At 39.6% G+C, this 22,831-nt stretch overlaps 1 long non-coding RNA gene across 1 annotated transcript; it reads left to right on the top strand.

Annotated features, from left to right (window-relative positions):
* The first annotated feature begins 2,485 nt into the window (after positions 1-2,485).
* LOC123034274 lies at positions 2,486-16,752 on the top strand. Its single transcript, XR_006416718.1, has 3 exons — positions 2,486-2,644; positions 15,804-15,813; positions 16,736-16,752. It is a non-coding gene; the product is annotated as an uncharacterized LOC123034274 (long non-coding RNA).
* The last annotated feature ends 6,079 nt before the right edge of the window (positions 16,753-22,831 follow it).

Consider the following 22,831-nt stretch of genomic DNA (forward strand, 5'->3'; position numbering starts at 1 on the left):
TATGCAAGTGACATATTTTGTTTGTTTGCTATCATTCCTGCAAAACTTCAGGCAGACGTGCAGATGAATTACCCTCAAGGATCACCAACATCAGTACAAGCAAACAACACTGAGATCAATGCAACTATTCCTGTACACAACATTAAAACAGGCTATTCTGTTAATACTTAGTGATAGAACAGAGGCATTCTCATTGCCATATGTTGCTGGGAAGCATTGACCTCTTAAATTTTACCTTTGTTAAGAGATCAAGTTTTATATATGTGCCATGACCTTTTATGCTCAACCAAGATCTTCTCTTAGGTATCCTATGCACTAATATGGAACTCATTCTTTGAAAATCAGGACTGATGAGCCAGAATAGCCCTATTCATATACAAGACAGAGAAATGAGAATGCTTTTGGGAATCCCAAAGCCTGCAGAAGCATAAGGACTTTAGAAGAGGAGAAAAACCAGGGAGCCTGCACATCCCAGTGAGGACTGGGCATGCAGAATAGCTGCAGAATGTTATGTCTACTGAGAGAAAAATAAATGGAAAACCAGATGCAGGCCAATGGAATAGAGTATCCAGGAAAAAGTTATGGATGGGTCATTAGAACTGTGAACAGGCTCACTCCAGACTGCAATATTTTGCTGCGGGTCTGAATTGCAAAACCTGTGCATCAGATCAGGTCCAAGAGAAGGTGCAATGTTAGTGGCTACCACTCATGTCTGGAATTCTCTTCCCTAAAGACTTGCTAAAGCCTAAACCACTGGGTATGCTGAAAATGCCATTAAAACCTGGTGGCCATACATAAAATACAATATATCACCATCTTCTCTGAATACTTTGCATGAGGAGGGATAGGCTTAAATTCAGTGAAATAAATGTGTTGATCATGCCCTTATTTCCTGCCCTAAAGATAATGCACAATACATCTTCCCTCCTCCCACCCTTAATTTAAGTCTTTTGTCGATATATGTGCACAGCAAGCCAATATAGTATTGTGTTATCCCTTTCAAGCTTTCAAATCACTTTCTGACATGGGAATTAAATTGCAGAAGTCAGTCATTTGAGCGTTTACAGATGTTAGCAAGATAAGGGTTGTAATGAAGCCTGTCTATGTAGCATAATGTAGTGCCTCCAAATGTACTGCCGATATTTCCACTTTATCTTGAACTGCTATGAACTGGATTTTCATATACTTACTAATAATGTAAAAGTGGCTCTCACTAAATAATTAAAGTAAAAAGAGGAAAAGCCATAGATCCATCCTGGGTAACAGATGATGGTAATATTCTAACAACCAACTGAAATGTTTCAAATCACATTCTCCTATTGAGGTGTTTAAGATCAGATTCTAAACTCAAAAGATAGATAGTGCTGAAAGATACAAAACACTTTGTTTAGTGGCTCTTCACATGTACACAGGAAAGGGAAGGGAAGGGAAGGGAAGGGACGGGACGGGACGGGACGGGACGGGACGGGACGGGACGGGACGGGAATCTTGTCTTGGACCTGCTCAGAAAAAGAAGACAACATGTAGTATAAAGAAGCGAACCTGAGAGGGTGCATAGGTCCACACCTTGCATACAGAAGGTTCTTTCTCTCTAGTGGCAGGGCTGAGACAGACCTTGTATGGCACTCCAGTGAACTGTAGTCAGTTGAAATAGACTGATAATAGGTGAGATGGCTCAAATGGATTCTTGTGAAAGCTTCGTAGATTCAGTGGTGCCCATCCCCCCATAAGCATGTGGGAAAATACAGACCTCAATTGAAGCAAGAGCACACTAAGCCTTCCATAATTTAGAAGTTTGGACCTGGTGTATATGAAGTAGTTTCTTGGCCCATCTAAGTTTCTTCTGCAAGCATCACTAAATGAAGGAGGAGTCCAGTGCCATAGTTTAGGACATTATGCGGGGCAGCAGAGGCACCAGGTCTGCTCCACCTGCACTGCCACATGTCCGTCGCTTTGCAATGACAGCATCTGTGGCTTCTGCTATCCTGTTGTCTACCTGGTGCATCTATGTGGTGCTGAAAAACCAGTCTCGGCATCTTCGCCACTACCAAGGCTGGCCCAGTCACGCAGCAAGTGCGCTGGCTCTCTTCCAGAAGTACTACAAGGAACAGGGATAAATGAATGCAGAACTGATACCTGGCAGCAATGGCTAAATCATGTTTTTCCCCAGTTTCTCATTATTCTAGTTCACACTTAACTTTGAGAACAGTTCAAAGTTATGGAATGAAAATTTGTAGGGATTTTGTGTACATTTATTCTAATATCTGCTTTTTGTATGCAATTTTGCCATATATTGATTAGTTACTTCTATGCAGTAAAAAAGAAAATAAAACACATAGTGAAAATACAATAAATCAACAAAATAAAAATTAGAAACCTTATGTAAGATTTATTTATTATTATTATTATTATTATTATTATTATTATTATTATTATTATTATAACATTTCTATGCCGCCCCTTGCCGAAACCTCGGGGCGGCTTACAACACAATAAAATACAATGAAATACAATAGCACATAATAAATTACCATTAAATACAAAATACAAAAAATACATTGATTTACAAATATAAGATTAAAATTATCTGTATAAATTAAGTAAATAAAAATATAGGAGGAGAAAGCGAAGGAAGAAGAAGTTAGTGTTATAAACTCCTGTGTAAGATTTTGCTTATTAAATTTATATTCCACTTTTTTTCCTATGAAGAACTCAAAGAAGCTCACGTCGTCCTCCTGCTTTCACTCTTATCCCCACAAAACAACCTTGTGAGGTAGGTTGAGCTGAGAGCCTGTGACTGGTCCAAAGTCATCCAGTTGGCCCTGTGGCTAGTGGAGACTAGAACCCAGATCGTCTGAGTCCCAGACTCATGCTCTTCACCACTGCACCACATTGACTTTCCAGTGCGTTCATGTCTTTGTTATTTACGGGTTAAGATGGAACCAGCACTGGCAGAATTGGAACATGAACAGCCTCAGCCTTCTACAATACTTTGGTGGTAAAAAAATGAATAAGAGGCTTTGATTTTGTCAGAGATGAATGAGGGATGTGTTCCAGTCCTACTTCCTATTCTGGGTCAAGTTGGGGTCATTTTAATCCAGGACCATTTCCTACCTTATTAGTTGGATCACTACCAGTAATATCAGTTTCCTGAGGAAAAAATAGAATGGAAAAAATGTCCAAGACCCTAAATCAGTTTAGGTTTAACTTGCAAAGCTATAACTGTATATGTAATATCAATATATCTGAACAGTTTTTCCAACAGTCCAAAATAGTACAACTGAAATATTTGATTACAGGAATGAAAATAAAGTGCACTTGGGCTGCAAATATTTATAAAACTATCCAGAAATATGTCCCATTGACTTTAATGATGATTGCTTTGGGGTACAGGGGTGTAGTATTGTTGTAAATATTACATTTAGATAAACTTAAAGCTTTACTTGAAAATTAATTGAATTGAATATTTCAAACAGTGCAGCTCAATAACTCAATATTTAGCTATGAAGAGAAAAATATGAAAGCATGAAAATATTGACAGAGGTGTCTGTTTCATGCCTGAAGACTAAAGATGGACAAACAGTGACATTTGGGATTTCCAGGATTCTCAAGCATTCTCTTGCCACTACTCTCTCTCCCAATTGCTGTTGGTGTTTATAATCTTTACAAATGCTAGTTTCACTATTTATATGAATGTTCTTTGGTACTTCAACATTCCTTGGATATCTTTTCTCAACTGGAACTTCCAATTTTGCTTTGAAATTTGGCTTTAGACGCAATTAAGAGGCAGTTCTGTAGAAGTTGCTTTTAACAAATTTGTAAACTTGTGGATTCTTTAAATGTAACATAAGTTTTGGGCCAGCTAAATCCAATTTTCCGTCCTTATACACCTGTGCAGAGTACATGATCCATATGAAGTGGGTTTCAATCTTTCCTTAAAAGCATTGTAATTAGGATGGGATTGTTTGATTATATAATTTCTAGTATTTTTTAATATGACTGCATAAAATATAATAGCTTTTTCTTCCTGCTCCATCCCTACATGAACAAGATATCCATTTAACAGCCCTCACTTGTAACAACTGCAATGAAACCATATGGAAGGAATAAACAAGTGCTGCTCTTGAGTTCCCCAGTGACCCATTCGCATCAGCCTTTCTTTCTAAATGACATGGGATAAAATTCAGATGCTTGGAATGTATCAGCAAAGGAAGAGAGGAAGAGGCATTTATAAAATACATAAGCATAAGAATGGTTATTATAGCACCCTATAGCTGCCGTTCACATTGTATTGCAACTGTGTAGGCTAGTGGTAACCTCATTCTGTTTCTTAGACCAAGAGTGTTGAGAATGCAGTTCACACGGCATACTTTGGCACTAATCTCCAACTCTCTGTCCTAACGCAACTCTGGGTACAGATACAACCAGCAAGCACAACATTTGGGGAAAAGGTTAGTGGTAATATATAGTTCTCCACTCTAAAGATTTAACATGTACACACACTAGAGTTAAGGTGGTTATTTTGAAGATGTCGAGACTTCATTTTATTATTTGAAATGCATAACTTTTCCACTGCCATGTCTCAGTATAGAACATCTTCCCAAGGCCTGCTGTGGGAAAGTGATCAGAAGAATTAAGGACCTGATGATGGAAACCTGAAATATGCTTCCACATTCCTTCACTTAAGCCTAAACAGGCTTTTTACTGGATTGCAAATCTTTATTTTTATTTGTTCCAATTGATGCCTGTAGGGTCCATCATTATAATTATATATCATGATATCAGTATTTTTTGTATTTTTGCATTTAGTGGTAATTTATTATGTTCTATTGTATTTCAATGTATTAGAAATGTAATAATAATAATAATAATAATAATAATAATAATAATAATAATAATAATATAACTACATTGCGGAAGTGTGCATTTTGAAGGATAATGATTCTGATCTTCACATTACTTTGGAAAGTAAGAATCAGGTCAGCTCACCTTGAAACAAGGCCAAATAAATTCCTTGACGAGCCCTGGCTACATCGAACTCTACCACATGGTACGATGCACCCGAACATTTACCAGTCTACAGAAGTTTGCTTTAGTTTGGCATAGGTGACTGTGAAAGGAAGTGGGTGATAAGCAAGTCCTACTCCATTAACAGCACTCTGTTCTGCTCATAGGATGGAAGTCAGGATGCAAGTCATTGTTATTTCAATTTTAGAAAGAGCTGAAATGCTTCCTTTGCTATCTCTTTCATATGGAACTGTCTCCCAGAATGTCTGCAGGATACAATTTCTCTAATCTTAATTCCTTCAAACTCTCCTCAAAATGAGCCTTTCCAATAAAACCCTTTGTGTCTAGGGATACCTTCCAATTCCACTCTCCAGAGTGATTGGGGTGCCTTCTTCTGCTTTCCTGCTACTAAGAATGGAGTAAGGCCTGACTTGACTGGTGGGAACTCTAACAAGATATATGCCTCTTTAATGAGCTGCATTGCAGGGACCCAAGAAAGCAGGAGGAAGAGCAATAGGACATATTGTAAATACCCCTCAAGTCCACTAACATCTCTACAGTACTGTACTCTGGAATTTTGGTTGCATAAGTATTTTGTAAGTCTCTGCCGTCATTAATTGCCATATAGAAATGATCCTATGAAGCTGAAGCTCAGCATTCAGTTGCTACACTTGGGATTTGTCTGAGCTGGTACTCCCGTATAGCACATCTCCAAGCCACGTTTCCCTTGAGAGATGCAAGAACTGTTGCATATGCATTTGTCTTGAGTGTGAGTGTACTTCCTCCATTTCCTGTACTAATCGATGCTTGGATACCCTCTGACCACTTTATTATGGCCATAAGTCCAACTTTCTGGTGAGCGCACCAAACGTTTGTGTGGCACTTGTGTGGAGCTGAGCCCCAACAACAGCTGTGCAAGCTGTGTCCTCTCTTGTGTACATGACTTGCAGCCTTGTTTGTGTCGCATGTGAAATGAAAGAAGGTCGCAAGCTGTGCCACTGGAATTCTGTGAACATCGGTGAACTTCTTCTTGTATCAGCTTTCTTTCTAAGACAGCACTGAGCACAAGTCACTTCCACTGACTTGAGGAAGTCCATAAAGTGTAGTGGGGTGAATTTTGGGGAACTTCAGTAGAACACTACTTTTGATCATTGACCCTTCATGCTTAGCAACTTCCAGGCCCTATTTAGATGCTTGTCTCTTCACCTGCTCGGTATCTCACAAACTGAACCATATACAAGAAGAATAACCCTCTGTGTAACACATCCACCTAACTCCACCCTCCACAAAGTCGCCATTTGGGCAGGATGCTGCACTAATACACCAAAATATGCAGAGACTTCCTTTTATCCTCTTTCCTTGTCCAGGTTATAGGGAGTTTATGCGCATTTGGATAAGTATGTGTGGGCTCGTGCACAAACGTCAGACTGAATGCATGACAAGCCCACGCATTGCTTGTTACACAGCAAGACTGACCGCACAAGATTAATCATAATGAGTGGGAACCCAACTGAGTTACCATGACTGCTTTGTCCCACTGAGATCAGTGGGACTCTAATTTAACCAGCCTTCTTTGGATATAAGACAGTGTTGCGATCTGAGCCAAAAGGCAGATCATTGTAAAAGTTTTCCACTGCTTCTCGTCTGAGCAAAAGTGCATGGCATTTAAGGCCATTTACTAAGTAAGATCATGAGACTCCAACCATCATTTCAGGTCCAGAAGATTCCAGAATGTCAAGGTATCTACTTTTTGCCTACCAGACCATCTTGTAATTATGAAACGGATGCCTCTTTCAATGAATCATCAAAGAAGAATGAAAACAAGCAAAGTAAAGTAAATGACAGGAGGCAGGGCAGATGTTGATGCCAAGCTGGTCATGGTCTTCGTCCTGAAGCAGCAGGGAAAGCCACCCTTGTAGCTTCTTGAACTTTGACCAGAACTTTGGCATCTGCTGCCTAGAAAGAGATCTACAGTTACTTATTAAAAGTAGTGAAGGAGAATTCTATGCTTTTACTGTGGACAATAGAGAAATTACATAGACACATTGCGTTATGAGCACTATTAAGATGAGCCTGAATGAAGCCGTTATCCTTTATTAGACTCCATAACAGTAATTAAGTAATAGTTTTTGAAGTTTAAATAGTTTTAGAGTTTATTAGCATGTTCCTAAACCAATTAATATCATGTTGTATTTCTTGTACAAATATGGTCTCTTGCTGCACACACATCAAATACAGAATTACTTTACATTTAGTAATGCACACATATTATATTACAGCTACTAATAGCCAACCATACTACTATTATTACTATTGCCATTTAGCATTTATTTAGTGCCGGAATTGTGCAAGAGGCTGTAAGCGATGCAGTTCCTCTCCAGGGGGCTTTCAATCTACCCTAGATTGATCATACAAAATGGCCAGTTTCTTTTACAGTTAAAAACAGGCAAACAGCTTGAACTGCAAGACAGATTAGTGCATTCTCAGTTCAAGGGTAACTATTATCATTAAGCCTATGCTTATAATGTATTGTTACTCTACCCCTAACTCTGCAGATAGGGTGAGAACAAGACAGTAGGGAGCAGGAGCAGGAGTCCTTCTTATATGTCAGGAACTAGGCTTTCATTTCAGATTTTGGTCTGGCCCACCAGGGCACAGCAATGGGGACAGGCTAGAGGGTTAAGAGGACAGCTGAAGCAAAGGAATTTTGGCTGAAGCGGAGCAGCGTTTGCCTTCCGCCAAGGACATTTGTCTTGGTGCTGCTGCTGCTTCCTTCTGTGCCCTGGAATTGCTGGGCGGGAGAGAGAGAGCAGAATGGCACACAAGCTGCCTGGCTGGCAGAAACTCCTTCCTCCGCAGGAGCATCTGCCACCTGCAAGTAGCGAGTGGCAGCACTTGCCAACAGCTCAATCAAATATTGACACAGCTGCTCCCGGTTCCTTCTCTTTCTCCCTGGTAGCTACCTGAGACTGCTGTCTCTAATCTTTTCTCACAGCTGCCCGAATTTGGCTAAGATGTGGCCTGCCTTGACCTCTGATGAGCGAGGTTCATTTTCTGGGAAGCTGGCATGTATCAAGAAGCTTTCTTCTGGAGCATTGCTGAAGTGAGAGCAATGAACTGTGCCAAGTGCATAATGCTCTAACATGGCGTTACACTAACAAGAAGCAGGGCGGGAAGGATTAGCTACAGAACAGCACATCTGAAACAGAGCTCTCTTGGCTTTTTAGCTTCTCCTGGGCAAAATAGTGTTATTTCATTGCGTTTCGATCCCACCTCCTCTTCTGCTTGCGAGGAACCCAATACGGCTTGCATAGCTCTGTTTTACCCTCACAATGATAGCTCTGTGAGGTGGCTTCAGCTGAGGGTGAGTGAATGGCTCGTGGCCACCAGGCTGAGTGGGGACCCATATGTCCCAGGTGTCCAGGCTGTACTCTACCCACCACACCACACTGGCAATCACAACAGCACCACAGTTTTGCCTCTCAAAACATGCAAGTTCTACCCACAGATCATTTTTATTTAATATGCAGCACAATCATGTGCATGGTATTTCAATATGAGTCGTTCCATGTGCCCCAAGGAAGCACTTCTGGGATTGCAGCCCATCAAAGAAACACTCCAAGGCAGAGGAACTGTCACTTTCTGATCCCATCTGGGCTCAAGCTGGCCAAAGCAGCAGATGGGGGCAAGTTTTCTCATTTTTCTTGCCATTCCTCTGTGACTTGTTCCTTGTTTCATGTTCTTGTGCTGGTTTCAATGTGAGGAAAAGTAAGTATGCCAGTGCCAGGGCTGGTGGATCTGTTCATCATTTCTGGGAATGGGTAAGGATATAATGGGATCTGACAATAAGATCTGACAGATCTAAGGTCTTTCCTGATCAATCACAACGCACCTCCTTTTTGCTCCTGTGACTGGAGCAGAGTTGGTGGCAGAGCACTGCAGTGCCTGCAAGAAGAACCCTTCAGCGGCAGATCTCTTTGACCACCTGTAGAAAAGGAAGGTCCATGGGTGGCCCAGAAAACTGCACGTCCCTGAACTACCTGGTCTGAGAAAGTCATACTTCTTCCTTACAGAAGCAATAATAGCTTTTTCCTTCAGGATAATCCTGCTTTTTATATTAATCTTGAATAGGAAAAGTAGGTTGCAAAGATACTAATGGTAGTATGAAGATAGAGGAGAAACTCTTGTGGCAGAGGTGAAATTAGCACAGCATTTCGAGCTTCCAAATAAAATGTGTGTTGTTACTGAGAATATATCAGTCGTAACTATTTCTACATACCAGTCTTGACCATTGACCAATTTTAAAGTTTCTGGGCTGAATGATTAATATAGTACCATTCAAATTGATCAAATACATCTGAAAACTAGTTTTCTAAGATAGCTGTCTACATCTGAAACTTTCACCCAGAACAGTTGTGAAAGATGTTCAAATCCTATATATTCTGGTTATTCACTGTGTCCAGCAGAACTTATTCCCAGGTAGCTGCACAGAGTCTGTAGCCAAAGTTCACGGACATCTCAAATATACAGAGTTAAACCTCATTCTTACTTTTTTAAATGGTTGATTTTATTCTGTTTATGATTGTTTTTTTGTGCTGCCCAGAAAGACCTCAGGCTATGGGGCAGCATACAAATGCCATAAATAAATGAATAATTAAACAGTAAGATGCACTGCATGGACTTCTTGAAAGACTACGGGCTTTTGTGAGCAAAGTATTGATTGTGCACTTGTGATCCCTAGTGGTTGTTTTATGGGTTCCATTTTTGTTTTGTAGTTTACTTCCCCCCCCCTTTTTTTGGATTTTTATTTTAGAAGTGGAAGTAGAGCTATTAAAACACAACAGAGATAGTGGCACTTTATTACCTCACGTATTGCCAATATTACCCTACATATAAAGCTCCTTCTTTAGAGCTTGGATCTCAGTTTTGTGACAAAACAATAAATGCTCTATGTCTCCTGCAAAATTATATTTTTGAGAACAGGTTGGGTAGGTTCACACAACACCACAAGCCACAATGGTCTTTTGTGTTGTCAAAAAGATGTCATGGCACATTTGCTTTTTAGAATCCATGAGAAGAAACCATGGTCTGGTGTATGGTCTCTGTGCTTTGCCATGGTTTTCCTGATTGTGAAAACCCAGCATTGTTGTTTCCATGGTGCATGTATGTTGCTACCACAGAGTCCTCTGAAAAGAGTGGCAAGTGCCACAGGAGCTGTCACAGCATGGGGCTGAATTTCAGGGGTGCTGGCTGATAGAATACATGTTAACGGTGGAAAGACTTTTATGAGCTCAGCCCTTCCCTTCTTGCCTTGAGTCTCCAAAATACCCAACAGTCTCTATGCAATGCATTGGTACTTTGTAGCTATAAGACAAAGTAACCTCAAAAGTCTCCTAGTAAGCTGGAAGCTAAGCCCTTGCTCATGTGAAGAGGATTGGACCCAAACAGGAAAGTGCTCCCCAAAATCCTTCCCTTTCAGTAACTGTGGAATCCTCTATTTAAGGGCCAGCCAGCAAGACCAACCAAGCCCTGGTCTCTCCTGGTGCCTATCATGGGGTCAGGGACTGGGCAAGGCAACAGGTCTCCCTCCTCCCTTTCAGGGACTCCTCCCGTCTCTTCCAAAGCATCTCTGCTTTCCTGATGAGCCTGGGAACTAGTGACCCTAAGGGAGCTTCAAAGTCCTCTGCTTCTCACTGAGCTTCCACAACTCCCATCACTGAGTTTCAAGGTCCTCTTCAGAAGGTAGCTCATGGTGACCCAGGAATGCCCATGAGATTGGGAGTCAGGTTCACTCACTACAGGTGGAAATCACACTAGTGTAGAAGCCACTTGATCATCAGCCAGGCATATCTACCTGCCCCCCACCCCCATTCCAAAAGTTCAATGAGGCAATCAGGCATGCTTGATTGTCATTCTAACCATCACTAGAGTAGTATGCTAGTGTGTTGCAACAAAACAAATAGTGTTACTGAACGAAAAGGCTGATATATTTATTATGGCATAAACTTTCAGAGAATTGTTCCTCTTTATCAAATGTATCTAATGAAGTGAATTCAAGTTAATGCAAGCGTATAGCATAATTTTGGTCTTTAAAGTGCAATGATTTTGTTTATGTTTACTAAAATCCAATGTTAAGGTATTTTGCTTGAGTAACTATGGGCCCTTGTGATTTCCTCTCAGCAGCCGTAGCCCCATGACAAACAAGGTCTGTCATAGTTAGATCCTTTCTTAGGCCAATGGAATACGCTGCCGCTAACTTGTCCTATTAATTTAATGGGGCATAAGAACAATTAGTATTCTTTAGATAATGGCCATTCAGTGACAAGAAGACAAGCTATATATCGAAACTAATATCTGTCAAATGAAAACTCAGTAATTCACCTGCAAATTATTCAGTCCTGTCGGTTGTAAATCATTTCAAAATCTTCTTAGTGAATAAAGAGTAAAAGGAACAAATTTGTGGGAATATACTTCCTAGTTATTTTATTAATATGTTTATTCATTGAAAGAAAGAAAGAAAGAAAGAAAGAAAGAAAGAAAGAAAGAAAGAAAGAAAGGTCGGTCTTTGTTTTCATTAATTTGTATGCTACCTTTCAATATTAATATTGGTTCAAAAATAGGATGCCACAGTTGTTAAGGCAATACAAGAATAATAGAGCATGTCAGGATGAGCTAGTTGTCATAAACTCTCACAAATTACAAGTAGAGAAAATGAAAGGGACTTTGCAGGCCCCAAAAGGCAACAGACGAGGTGCCAAGCAAGCTTTCCTTGGGAAAGCTGTTCTATTCATCAAAATGTTCTATAATTGAACAGCTTCCCATCCTCTAGAAGAGAAACCTATATACCTATCTAGGCAATTTACTGGTTCAGATTTACGTAATCTCCACTGGAACTGTAGCTAATATCTATCAACCTTTGTTAGTATTAATTAACATGTATTTGTGCTTAATGTTCACATTTGTTCGAAAATGGATGACTGAATTGTTTGAATTGCATGTGTTACTGGGAACCCAAATTGGGAATTATTATTGCAGGTAGATTCATGGCATTAAATCCATGACATCTTGGTATGGAACATTACTCTGTTCCTTATCATTATGGAGAAAACATCTTTTCTGTCAATGCTATTTAAAAAAAGATAACCAAAGTATATTTGTTCATCCTAATTACATACAATTTAGGACTTGTTGCGAGGAGAATCCTGATCATAGCCATCTATTTCAGTACAATCAGGAGACACAGTTTGAACTGATTTGATGGAAGATGTGCATTTTATTATTAAAAACAGTTGGAGAGTGAAATCCTCTTTTCTAATTTAACTACAAATGATTTCTGTGTATTAGTTGGTTTCCTCTATACTGATAAAGTTGGTGATTGGTATGGGATTTGGAATAGATTACTATCTTATCACTTCTAGACTGGGTATCTCGCTCTCCCACACACACTTTTTTATTTTTTATTTTTTGGTCAAAATAGCCTGGTTGGAGATAAATCGAATTTGCTGAAGTTACAATGCCTATTTTCAGCTTCAAGCAACAGTATCACATCAGTTAGGTAATACATTAGATTATACTAGGCCTAGCAAAACCTTTCTGACTTCCAGTACCAACTTAGCATCACTTCAAAAGAAAGGAACAGAAACATTATTGATGAATGTTATCTCTTGTTTCTTATATCTGTATAGTCTGAAGACTACTTTTCATTAATACAGCACTGGGGCTAGTATTTTCCTGTAATTCTGAGAAAGATGGGTAACAAGTGGAAATCCGAGCAAGTTTGCCATAATTGGTCCATTGTCATTGGTTAGATAAATAAGAGAATAAGTTGCAGTAAGGAAAGAAGAAAGTACTTTTCTCTCTGTCAAGGAGAAATATGCTTTTGTTTGTTTTACCCTGCAGATGCTCCTATATAGTACTTGTTTTTAATAAGAATAAACAATATTCCAGAAGGCAGATTTCCACTCTTTTCCTGTCCAACCTTATGGATGGAAGCAGTTCCTTTGTCAAATCTGCTTGATTTCTGTTATGCCACAAAGCCCACTGGCAGGAGTGCTGAACAGGGCATTTCTGCTGCTTTTGGCTGTGGGTTTTGCTTGTGTAATTCTTATTTATGTGCACATTGGACTGTTCAGCTAGTATCACCGGGATCTGACCTCTCCACATCAGTGTCATTATATGGTTTTTACCATATTATCAAGTCTGTATATCCCATCTCCCTGTCAATTTAAGTTAAGTTTCAGTGCTTGTCATACCTGGAAGCCACATGATTGTGATTTTGGTGATCATAGTGACAATAGCAATCATGCAGACTTTGAACTTAGTCTGGTACAGTTCACCAGAGGGCTTTAATAAGGCAGCTTGATCTGAAAAAATACATGGCCCCATTAACTATCTGGAACATGCTAGTTCCAGTAATGTTTCCCCCATTATTCACTTTTTCAGTCTGTCACCATTCGTCTCTCTTGGACCCCCACTTCTTGCCCTATCCCTTTCACATGAAAAAGGTAAGAGAGTTGTCATAATGCTTAGAACTGCCTTGTGGTGTCCCAGGAAATGTAGGTATGCTCGTGGTGCAGTTGCACATGGTGTTCTGGGAAATGTAGCTAGGATTGCAGTGCAGCTGTAAACAAATGGGTGCCTCCTATATTTAGATACTGAAAATAGAAATGGAAAGCTTCACCAGCTGACTTCAAAGCCAAATTCATACACAACCTTGCCCAACTCGGTATCCTTCAGCCGTTTTATACTATAGCTCTCTGTGTTTCTGACAATTGGTCATGCTGGCTGGGACTATCAGTAGGTGAAGTCCAAAGCATCAGGATTGGGTTGGGAAAAGCTGTTATATAGGAACTGTGTAATCCTTGATTTCCTGTATTTATTTGAGTTAGTAGATTTATATCATATTTTCAACTAGAGTCTTATTAGCAGCTTGCAGTATTTACAAAATTCAGTAGATTAACAGGAACTACATGCTTAGAAAACATAAGCAAACAGCACAATCAGCAGGACGCCCCAGCTAATGATCCTTTCTGTGGGGAATTGATGCCAGCAAGCCCTGTGGTGGTAGAGCTAGTCCAGCTGGTGCAGGCCTTGAAGCTTTCTTTGCCAAATTCCCACCTCTTGCTCCTTTTTTGCCACAGGATAGTTGATGTCAGTTAGCCATTGAGGTTGGGGGAATCTCAACTTTGGAGCAGGTCTTGATGCTTGCCTACCTTTGCCTACCTGTTTCCTTTGCTCTTCTCCCTTACCAGGGGGCAGTTCCATCAGCTTACCTCTGTCATAGAGTTTACCAACAGGCCAGCTTTATGCATTCTCTAGAACACGTGAGAGGTTAAACAGGATAGGACAGAACATGCTGGCCTCCCCCGGCCTCCAATTGTGCATTCCGTACCTGCTTTCCTGAGATCCCTGACCTTTCCAGAGTATCTAGCCAAAGTGCCACCATCCATGCTTAAGAGATATCTAGGAGGAAGGTAGAGGTATCTTTGGGAAAGCCAACATGTGCAGAGGTACCCGCCACAAAAAAAAAAAACAAAACAAAACAAAAAAAAAAACCCCCAGCAATGAACAAGATAATGGAGTAGTCTGGTTGGAAACCTGAATGGGGCACTCTGGACTGCAGGCCTGCATTGCAAGGAACATCAGCTGAACTGTAAAGCATTGTTCTAAACTTTAAAGAAGAAAGGAAAAAGAGATAGGATAGGAACACTGCATTACAATGAGAAATATGCCCCTTGCTGAGGCTGTGAAAACTAATGCTGTCTGCTGTGTACTGCATAATGCAACGATGGCCACGTATTTTCCATTGTCTGGAAGAAAAAGAATAGCTGCACTTTGATCAAATTTGCCCAGACAACAACTGTGAAATGAGCATGCTTTATCACGCGCGGAACAGCTTGCTGTTCCCGGCTGAAATTGCAACATAGCCCAAGGAAGAAAAGGCAGTTGACTGCCATGATCCTGATTCACAGCCCTTCTCATCCTGACACCAGATAACATACTGAACCAAATGTTTTGATAGGAAAAAAATGTGAGATTCTAGAGGTAGTGGTTGGTGGTGTTTTTCTCTGAGATCATGCACATCAGAAATGTTCTGTTCATATGCATTTCCATCATATCTGGGTGTGCTGAAGTGGGCCGGGCACTGACCCCTGCGTCCAGAGAATGGAAAACTAGCAGAGACCTTTCTCTCTAATGCTGAGGTCAAATCCTGACAGTAAGCTGTGGGTTCATGGTCCAGGTGAAGAGCACATGCAAGTAGCTATGGATATTTGTGGATGGCTGGGTGTGCCAATTACAGAGTATGGGTGGCAGGTATGTGAGGGTGCTTGCTAATTGTGATGGATGAAATGCCATGTGCATTTTTACCATTTTAGTGCTCTAGAATAGAGAAGGGATTTTTTAAGAGAGAGAGAGAGAGGGAGTGCGCGCGCGTGCATGTTCTATTACGTTACAGTATCATATGTTATAAAATCATTTTGTGAACCACATAGAGAGCTTTGACTACTGGGCAGCACTGAAATTCAGGAGGAGGAGCAGGAGGAGGAGTAAGAATGTCTGAAATAACATTGTGTGTGTTGCATCTCTTCTGGACCTTGCTTGTTGCAAGAGTGATCCTTCGCCCCGTGCCAGTTCCAGGATTTGGAGGTCCTTTGGCGAAGTCAGAATCTACCCTTCAAGGGTGGATTGCTGTAACAGTAGCCCTGTAGGATGATGCAGCCAGCAATGGTGGCAGTGTGGCTGCTCAGTGAGGAACATGGGAGGAGATGCAGGTTTGAAGCATCCTGGTAATCCAGCCCAGGCGAGGTGCGGAAAAGCACCAGTCTGGGATCCTTTAAGTTACTTGCTCTAGTGAGGAAATTGGAAAGGGGTGGGATAAACCCCATCCTAGATTTCTGGTGAGTACAATTACAGCTCTGAACTAATGCCAAACTACAGGAGAATCAGAAGAAGCTGCCAGCATTAGTAATAGATTATTGTTGTCATCAGTGCATTATCACTGCAATGTTGATGAACAGGGCTGGCACCTCACCTGTTCCTACCAAAGATGCTCCCTCTGCCCCAATCTTGGGATTTATTATGGGAGCTGCCTTGCCGTTTTGTCGCTGGCAGCTGCTATATTGATCCTCCCAAAAAGCAACAGGGCTTAGCAGCAGTTTGGCTGCTGTGTCAAATGCCTCCATGTCAGAAAAACACGTGTGGAAAGGAAAGGGTGAGGCAAGTGACTTGTTGGTGGAAGCAAGGATCATCAAAGCCCTTCTGCATCTCTGATGTCAACACGGGGAAGGGCTCCAGGGATTTTAGTGGTGGCGGCAGCACAGCTGGACCCAGAATATTAGGAGAGAGAAAAAGAACAGCAAAAACTTAGAGCAGATATCTTAGTGGCAGAGGCCAAGATGCTCAGTATGTTTGGAGGCAAACGAGAGAGATAGCATGGTGGTGGGCAGGCAATGAGATTACAAGGAAGAAGCAGCTGCTTGGCTTGCTTAGAGTAGGTGAGACAGATACCAAAGGAAAAGGAAATTAAAGAACTGAAGCTGAAAACAGTGGAGCAAAAAATATGTGTGATTAGATTAAGAGAGCAGGTTACTGGTACAGAGGATCATAAAAGAGAAGGTGCATCATGATCAAAGGATGGAGAAAGAAAGACTGAGATGGCAAGGGAAAATTAACTTCTGGCATTATAATGGATTTCTAGTGCTGGTTTAAACAATTGTCACAAAATGAGATGATATGTTTTAGATCCCAAAATATTTCAGATTATTCTGAACCCACTTGAAGCATGTGTGCGTGCATTTATATTTATTTTTATTTTTATATGGGAGAATAAGACATTTTTTTCTTTTTAAACAAGAGTAATGTTACATCCACTAAAACATGCCAAGAATAATTTCATTAAATATATGTTCCACATCTAACATTAATATCCAGTAGTTCCATAAGGCCAGAAAGGATCATCCATTTATCTATTTCTAGTCTGTTTCACTTTTGCATGTAAAACATAATTCTGTTCTATCACATTTCTGCATTAAATTAGTCACTTTCCTAAAGACAAAGACAAAATCTTCATGAACATATAATTTTAAAAATATGCATTTGAAGTTGTATGTATTTTTAAATATATGCTATCTTCATATGTGCATTTTAAAATGCAGTTTTGAATCAAAGCTGCATTGCAGTAGAGGATAAACCATGGACATTCTCAACTAAGCTTTTGTCCTCCTTCCATTTATTCTCTCCTAGTAGGGAAAATAACTATACCAGACTTCCTCAACTCGAAACCCTCCAGATGAATTGGATTCCAGCTCCCACATTTCCCAGCCTGCAAGGCCAATGCCCAGTGAGGAAGCATGGGTTACCCAGGGCATAACTGGACATAGAAAGTTTGTGCAAGGGAAACAGCATTAGTATCACTTACAAAAGACCCATTTCTTGATTCTTGAGGTGCTATGAGTGTAACTGTGAGGTTGTGTTTAATAGCAGAACAATTGAAGAAATAAGGTAAGAGTCTCAAATTTTACAAATTCCATTTTCATATTTTCCTGGTCAATATAGTCTAGTACTGACAGTTCTGCCATTTTTTAAATTTCTTTTGCTCAGAAATAGTAATAATTATTTCTTACTTAAATATTCAGTTCCTTGATTAGCCATAATGAGGGGAAAACAGTATATGTATATGTACTTCATGAATCTCTACTTTTTATACCATTGTTTGGAATTCATATATCAAGTATATATCATAAATCAAAGTATCAATTCAGAAATCATATTTCTGAGTTGCTCCTTTAAAAATGATAGCATTTATGCATGACATCACACTTGCGTTCCAGTGTCTAATGGATTTTTCTTAGCCATTAGCAAAGAGAGAAAAGCACTGCTACATTATTCCCCCCCCCCCACAAATAATTGTTTTTAGTGAACTCTCTAATGCTAAAAACATCTACCAAATGTAGCAAGGAAGTTTCAAAATAAGTGATTACTGATTAATAACAATTCCTGCAATCGCAAGGAAATTATTCCAGTATGAGTTGGTGCCCATCCGCTCAAGTTTCCAACCTTGCTACATTGAGCAGCAATGTCTGGAGAGTACTAGAACTTTACTTGGCATCAGAGAGTTCGTTTCAGATTGTCATGTTCAAACTAGAAGATTAGGAACAGGCTCAGCACCCTTGTAGCCGCTGTATGCTGACTTTTTTTTTTACATACTTCCAGCCTTTCTGAATTCAGGGGAATGGCTGAACATTTTTGTGAAATGTGTTTGTTTGGCACGACTACTCGAATCAGTAGATGTACACAAACTGTAAAGTTCTGTGCCACTAGGTTTCTGTGAACACAAAAGAGGTAGATATAGATAATAGCCTAGATACACTTGAACCTAGATAAGATGCAGTAAATATTTATCTATATTCAGTGTTCTCATCAGGACTAGAGTTAGGTCGTTCCACCCAATAGCCAAAGCTCTATGGTCAGTTTGCAGAGATTTAAACAAGATTAAAAATGCAACATTGTATATAACATAATGTATTTTCATGCAACCATGCAAGCAGACTACACATGCGCAAACATGTAGATACAACAATTTTAAGAATCATCAGTAGGAAATCCACCTAGATGAGGTCCAGATAAAAAGAGACAAACAACATTTTTGCTACTTTCCTAATTGAGGAAGTGGTTCAGTTTAGATTTAGATAGGATTTGTACCATTCTAGGGAATCTGTGTGCCCATGTCATTATCTGAACATAGATGACAACACCTTCATTAAGTTATTTGAGAATTGATGTTACTGACTTATCATTTGCAAATGTTCTGAGATATGCAGACTTTCTTTTTTTAAAGGAACATGCCAATAGCAGCCAAGGTTCTTGGTAAATTGTTACAGACTGCTTTATCAGAACCTAATTATGATTGCAGAGGCAGAGAATAGATTGCATTCCCTGGACATTACTAATGCTCTTCAAATCCTCATTTGTCATGTTCAAGGTTATGTAGAGATGATGTACAAGAACCCAAACACTTTTATAGCAATCATTCACACAGTTCTTGTCTATAGCAGACAAATGTCTTAAATCCCTGGATAATGTTGAAATTAAGGTACCATTCAGATGGGATTATACAAGTCTGAATTGTGAAAGGAAAATCCTGGAGATAAAAATGGAACCCCAAACCATAAGTTATAATTTTATAAGATGCTCTTTAACTAGACACAAACTAGGACTATCCAATATGAACCATCACATATTCAACACTACATACTCTAGCATATTTGGAGAAATTTCCAAAAGTCAAGCAATGGGTTTCTTGACTTTCTTACAGAAAACTGTGGGGCTAATATTTCATTTAATTATTTATTTCCTTGACTGTGAAATAAATAGTCAATAGTCAAAGCTTTCTGGAGATCTCTTTAGACCTCTTCCAACATTTGTTCCCTAAAATATTTAAAGCTAGCATGTTCTAGTTTCAAGGCACTTGAGAATATTCACATGTGAGGATAATGGGCATGCTAGAGATGGGGAACAGATACGTGATGCTAAATTGCCTGCCTGCATACTTTTGAATCAATATGCAACTCTAATTATTTTTCAAAATTTGCCCCCTCCAAATTTTGCACTGAAGTTCATTGCATAGTGCATGAACAGTGCACAATAAGTACATGCAAATACATTGCACAAAAATGTAACAGCATAAAACCCAGATTTCAGGGCTGGAAAAAGAGGAAGGAAGGAAGGAACCCTGCTCCACTGTATTAGAAAGCTGTTTTAAACTAAAGCCTTTCCTTTAACAAAGATTTCCTTTGACAGTTGTCAGCTGTCAAAATGTAATTTCCCCCAAGAATGAGGTGGGCTTGTATTTTTCCATTTTCCTGAGCACCAATTCTTGAAAAGGAAAGAAAAGGTAAAGAATACTAAGAACTCTCAGATCCACATATTAAAAAAGAGAATTTTGCTTTAAAATACACTACCTCCTTTCATGTCCAAAGATCCATTTATGGCTTTGATTTCATTTAACAGCTTGCTAATGACTGCTGTCAGAGGAAGCAAAGCAACACATTAATTCATTTGTAACTTTTATATCAATGTTCCTGGATGGTGGTCACTAAACTTTTATAGGCGACACTTCCGAAGACATTGATGAAGCAAAGATTTTCATTTCAGCTCCATCATTGTACAAGTGCACACTTGTGAAAAACTAATTTAAAACAAGCAAACAATTTGTTCAAATTACACTTGGTTTAAAATTCAACACTAAACTTTAAAAGAAGTGCAAGTTGCCACTAAACTGAAACAAGCAAACAAAAAATCTGGTGCTGTTTGCTGCCGCTTTCAGAAATAAAAACACTGGAATTCCTATGTATTTGAATTGAAATAGAATTTGCAGCAGCAGCATTCACTAGTGGGGAAACTAACTAAAAATAGCCAGCAAAAGGAAGGAAATTAGGAAACATAATCATCATCTTTGGAAAAATAACAAATTATATATTATATTTCAAATATTAACTCATTTTGGGTAATTATGAGTTAGGACAATAGATTCAAAAGACAGAACTTCAGTGAAGACAATTGCTATATTTTCTGCTCTGTTTGTAGTTTTTTGGCTAGAATTAGAACATGATTATGCTGAGATCATGAATATGAACATTCATTGGATTTTTCCTCACTGGTGTAAACCTTACCTCTCATTTGCCATTGAAGAAGTTAAAGCAGTTAGGTCAAAAACCACAATACTAAATTAAAGGAATTGGAATTTTTAAATCTCTGAAAAGAGGAATAGCTACAAAGGACAGCAAATCAATACAGAAGACAGACTACTGAGAAGAATTAAATAATCTTTTCGAGAGAAAGTCATGGTGTTAGCTTGTAAGTAACAAACAGCTTTTCATTAAGTTTTTTGGAATCTATCATTTAAAAAGATAATTCAGATGTTTGCCTGATATTTGGTTATTAACACGCTCCTGAGAACAAAGAGCAAACATATGGAACACATATTCACAATGGACTACAACTTCAGTCTATGCAAGCGTTGCCACTGACGTATGTATAGCAGAACCAGGGAGGGGCATGTGTGCATACAAAAGGCCCCCGCGTTGCCTTCCCACCTGCTCAGCCGCCTTATGTGTCTTTGCATTTTATAGGTCTGAAAAAGGATTCTGTAAGCACCTGACACTGAAAACATTTTTAAAGCTCCTGCTCCTTTGACATTTTTCCACGAATCAAGCCAAGATCTATAAGTAGTTGGATGTGCATGGACAAAGAGAAATGGGACATATCATAACCTTCATCAGGCATCAGTTTCAAACCTAGCATTACTCATAACTGGGTCATTTTATGACCCCATCTACAACTCAGGCTAAGCAGATGTTGTGTATGAAAGGCCTTTGTTTGACTGAAAGTTTTCCCCAAGAGATTTGAATCAGCATAAGAATGGATTTTGGTTTCAGCTCATATAAGTCATTGAAGAAGTAATCTTTCTCGAAATTATGCATAACACTAAAATCTGCATATCAAGGCTTGACCTCTTGGCCTTCAATCTGCATAACCATACTTCGTCCTATAAAAATAAAGGACAATGTTAGAATTGGCATAACATTAAATAAGACCTATTCCTTCAATAAATTGTAACTATTTGCTGGAGGCTTTAACTCAAACCCTGGGCTTTCCAAGTATTCTGGCGTCCTTTGTTTGGGACCTACAGGAATATTCCTATTCAAATTTGGTGACCTTTTGCTCACCAGGAACATTTTGGTTTATAGCAAGAAAACTGTAAAAGCCTATAGGCTGATTTTTATTTGTGTATTTATTTCTTTATTAGTACCCTGTTCCTGAGAATGCCATGGAAAGGCTCAACTGTAGATCCCATGATGTAGGGAGTACTTAGACCCTTGCTTTTTCTAACTAAGCAACGTATACACTGAACCCTTCCAGCTCAGGAGTCTTTGCTATCCCAGACTGGAGATGCCAGAAACTTTATTCATAAATAGCATGTACTCTGTCACTGAATAATGTAAGCCTAGCTATGGGGGAAGGGGGTCCTTGACACCCTAAGGAAAAGCCTACACCTGTTGCATCTGCCATCCTTCTCCTCACGCATCTGGCTGACCCTGCTGCTGAAGATCAGCCCCATCTCAAAGTCTGCGCCAATTACCATTTTCAGAAGAACATTGTGAATAGTGGCTTCCTGAACCAGTCAAATGCTGCCTTTTGAGGAGACACAGCCTACGAGGACACAGGGTGGCGTTTTGGTCACTGTTACACAAGTGGATGTTACAGCAATGATAGCAGCTGATTGTCAAGTGATTTTAGCAATAGTAAACAAGTGCTAGCCTTCAGCATCAATATGCCGAGGGCCAAACTGACCCTGGAGCTATGGGAATTCTTCCCAGTTCCTCTCAGGCTGAGAGAAAATAAGGTTAGGAGAATCACTGTGTATTATTTATTGAAATTATATCTCCTCCTTCCAAGAGTTTCTGGGCAGCACACATACTCTTCATCATTCAGAGTGATCCCTGTTGTCTCTTATATCTCCCTTACCTTAACTCATGTCAGCTCACCATATTGTAGTATATTTAAGCAACAAAAGAGGTGGCAAAGTCCAACAGAAAGCCATCAACAATTGGGCAGAGACATGAATAGGTGAGAATTCTGCTTTGGCTTGGTTTTGATAAGGATTTAACAATACTATCAATATTCAGAACATACCCTACTAAAGATTCTACTGGTGTTGCTGTCCACATGAAGACTTATAGTGTCACTCCGGCAAAAATTAGTAGAAGCCTATAGCGAAACTCTGTTTTGTGGAGAACTCACAGATAGGGCTGGCTTGTGCTTC

This window comes from Varanus komodoensis, unplaced genomic scaffold (assembly GCF_004798865.1).
Source record: "Varanus komodoensis strain SLA01 unplaced genomic scaffold, ASM479886v1 scaffold1, whole genome shotgun sequence".
Classification (NCBI taxonomy): Eukaryota; Metazoa; Chordata; class Lepidosauria; order Squamata; family Varanidae; genus Varanus; species Varanus komodoensis.